The 3,434-nt window shown below is 53.9% G+C and overlaps 1 non-coding gene across 1 annotated transcript; it reads right to left on the bottom strand.

The window, feature by feature from the left end:
- Nucleotides 1-881: 881 nt before the first annotated feature.
- Nucleotides 882-953, bottom strand: TRNAA-UGC. The gene has a single exon. It is a non-coding gene; the product is annotated as a tRNA-Ala (tRNA).
- Between the last annotated feature and the right edge of the window lie 2,481 nt (nucleotides 954-3,434).

Raw genomic sequence — 3,434 nt, 5'->3', positions numbered from 1 at the left:
ACCCTGGTACAGCGCACCAGCTCTTGCCAGTACGCAGTACCAGGGCTTGGGCACGGGGCCCTCTTAGGAGTGGGGCCCAATTCAGGGGAATCAGGAGAATCGGCCTAAAGCTGGCCCTGTGTGGGGGTGGGGTGGGGTGGGGCAGGACTTGGTCCCATTCTGGGCACCACCAAAAATTATCCAAACCTGCCGCCCCGTCCAGCCCAACCTTCTGCTGACGCACCTCAGCCCACACCCGTGCAGGGTTTGAAGCTTTCATTGCTTAAACTCCAGGACACTGAGGGATTTCAGCTCCCCTTTGCCCACAGGGAGCTTTCACCCCACTCCCAGCCAGGTTCTTGTCCATGGGATCACTGTAGGGGGGCTGGGTCCCGCTGGATCTTTTCTCTCTCTGTGACAGGCCAGGGTGCAATAACTGGGGCATCTGAGCACCCAGGACCTTCTGTGGGCTGCCATTCCCCTTCCCCTTCTGTGGTCTCATCTGTCATTGACTCCAGCCTTTTTTCTACCCATCGTCAGCACCATCCCAAGCCAGCTGCACTCACCTCAAAAAGACAGTGTCCCCTGGTGGGTGTAAATCACTGACCTCTCTCCTCTCTGAGCACTGACTGACCCTCTGTTTCCTGGCCTCTCAGTCTGTGCAGATGGGACCTTTCCCTCCAGCGCTGGAGGATTCACCCTTCTCATCTACCCTTGTCCCAAGCAGCACAGCCGGTGGGAATCTTACATGTACTGAGGTGACTTAGGAGCAGAAACCGCCCCAGACCTTCCATGCAATTGGCACTTGCCCCTCACTCCGTAGGATTAGAACTCCTGCAGGGAGACTGCTGGGCCACATCCCCTCTGGGCATGAGCAAAGCACCAGGGTGAAAAAAAGAGCTTGGAGATGCTGGGGATTGAACCCAGGGCCTCATACATGCAAAGCATGTGCTCTACCACTGAGCTACATCCCCAGCTGGGCTGCAGGTTACACTCAGAGCTGTCCTATTCCCAGAGCACCCAGTGGCCTAAGAGCAGCCTGGGGGACACATTCCCTGCTCTGAGGGCCAAACCTGCGGTCCTTGAAGCTGCTGGTTCTTAGGGGTCACTTTGCAGTAGGGCCAGATTCGATGTGTGGGGCAGAGAGAGTGGGTGCCCTGGGCTCAGGGTGCAGAGATGCACTGAGCCCTCTCCCCTGCATTGGGTGGAGGGTGCTGCCACCTCCTGCTGGAAGGTAATGGGAGGGGAGGGGCGCTGTGAGTCTCTCAGCACCTGACCCTGGTGGCAGCCGTGCTGTGGGAAGCTCCAGGTGTTTCTAGGATCTGCTCTTTCCACCTGCCTGTGAAGTCCAGCTTTCCCCAGCACATTCACTGTGGTGCAATTGGTCACTGTTTCCATGGCTGAACAGCAAAGAATCACTCCCAGTTTCCTTTCTATCATCAGCAGGATTAGCCTGTGTCGGTGGTTAATGAGGTGGGTCTAGTTGTAGATTGTTATTCATTCCCCACCTTGACAATTCGCACTGTCCCTTTCCCATGCAGATTCCCAGCACCTCGGTGATCCTGGTAGCAGGGGTTGGGGCCTGAGATTTTCAGGGTTCTTTTCCCCTCCACCTGGAGTGAACTCAGCTTTTCCCCCATCCCAGACAATCCATGAAATAACAACAGGGGCATAAAGAAAGAGGGGAGGGAACATCTCATGGCCAGGGCTGGATGTGCCCAGGGCCCCCTGCTTGTCCATTGTTTCCATGGAATTTGGCCCCCTGCTTTGCACAAGGGACAGAGAAAGATCTTGCTGTTCCTGTGTCTGTGCAAGGAAAATTGTGCTTCCCTAGGAAAGAGAGGCGGGAAATGGCCCCATGATGGGACAATTTCCTCAGGATTAAGACCTAAGGACTCAGGCTGAGAACTGATATAACCCCACTCATCTGGGATTTAACAAATTGTCTTCCCTGGAGCAGGGCCACTTCCAGTGTTTTTGCCACCCCAAGTGGGGGAAAAAAAAGCTGCAATCAACTGCAGCTCTACCTCTGCTGCTTTTGGCCACAAGTCCTTCCCTCTGAGAGGGACTAATTGCTGCTGAAGCCTCCCCTTTCCATTGACCGCCCCAGGGACCTGCTTTCTGCGCTGGTGCCAGCCCTGCCATGGAGACACTGGGAAGATGGGGGGAATCAGGAAAATAACATGGATTTTTTTATGTTGTAAGTGAAGAATAACTGAAGCATTTTTGGTTTAAAGTCACTTTTCCCTCACTGGGAATTGAACGCGGGAATTGAACCCAGGCCTTGGCAGTGAAAGTGCCAAATCCTAACTAACCACTAGGGAGGTGATGCTGTTGTTTTTCTTCTCACTTATGTTACACTTTGGGTATGTCTACACTACGGGATTATTCCGAATTTACATAAACCGGTTTTGTAAAACAGATTGTATAAAATCGAGTGTGTGCGGCCACACTAAACACATTAAATCGGTGTGTGCGTCCATGGTCCGAGGCTAGCGTCGATTTCTGGAGCGTTGCACTGTGGGTAGCTATCCCGTAGCTATCCCATAGTTCCCGCAGCCTCCCCCGCCCCTTGGCATTTCCGGGTTGAGATCCCAGTGCCTGATGGGGCAAAAATCATTGTCGCGGGTGGTTCTGGGTACAGCCTCACCCCTCCCTCCCTGAAAGCAGCAGACAACCGTTTCGCGCCTTTTTTGCTTGGTGAACTGTGCAGACGCCATAGCACAGCAAGCATGGACCCTGCTCAGCTCCATACCGCAATCGTGAATGTTTTAAACACCTCGCGCACTCTCGTGCAGTCTATGGTGAACCAGGACCTTCAAACCAAGGTGAGGAGGAGGTGGATACGGCAGCGCGGCGATGACAATGATGAGGATGTAGACACAGAATTCTCTCAAACCCCGGGCCCCTGCGCTTTGGAGATCCTGATGGTAATGGAGCAGATTCTATCCATTGAACGCCGATTTTGGGCCCGGGAAACAAGCACTGACTGGTGGGACCGCATTGTGTTGCAGGTGTGGGACGATTCCCAGTGGCTGCGAAACTTTCGCATGCGTAAGGGCACTTTCATGGAACTTTGTGACTTGCTTGCCCCTGCCCTGAAACGCCATAATACCAAGATGAGAGCAGCCCTCACAGTAGAGAAGCGAGTGGCGATAGCCCTGTGGAAGCTTGCAACGCCAGACAGCTACCGGTCAGTCGGGAATCAATTTGGAGTTGGAAAATCTACTGTGGGGGCTGCTGTGATGCAAGTAGCCAAAGCAATCACTAAGCTGCTGCTACGAAAGGTTGTGACTCTGGGAAACGTGCAGGCCATAGTGGATGGCTTTGCTGCACTGGGATTCCCTAACTGTGGGGGGGCGATAGATGGAACCCATATCCCTATCTTGGCACCGCAGCGCCAGGGCACCCAGTACGTAAACCGCAAGGGGTACTTTTCAATGGTGCTGCAAGCA

This window comes from Mauremys reevesii, linkage group 17 (genome assembly GCF_016161935.1).
Source record: "Mauremys reevesii isolate NIE-2019 linkage group 17, ASM1616193v1, whole genome shotgun sequence".
In the NCBI taxonomy this organism is placed as follows: Eukaryota; Metazoa; Chordata; order Testudines; family Geoemydidae; genus Mauremys; species Mauremys reevesii.
The sequence above is the reverse complement of the archived record's forward strand: the minus strand, read 5'-3'. Positions and strand labels throughout refer to the sequence as shown.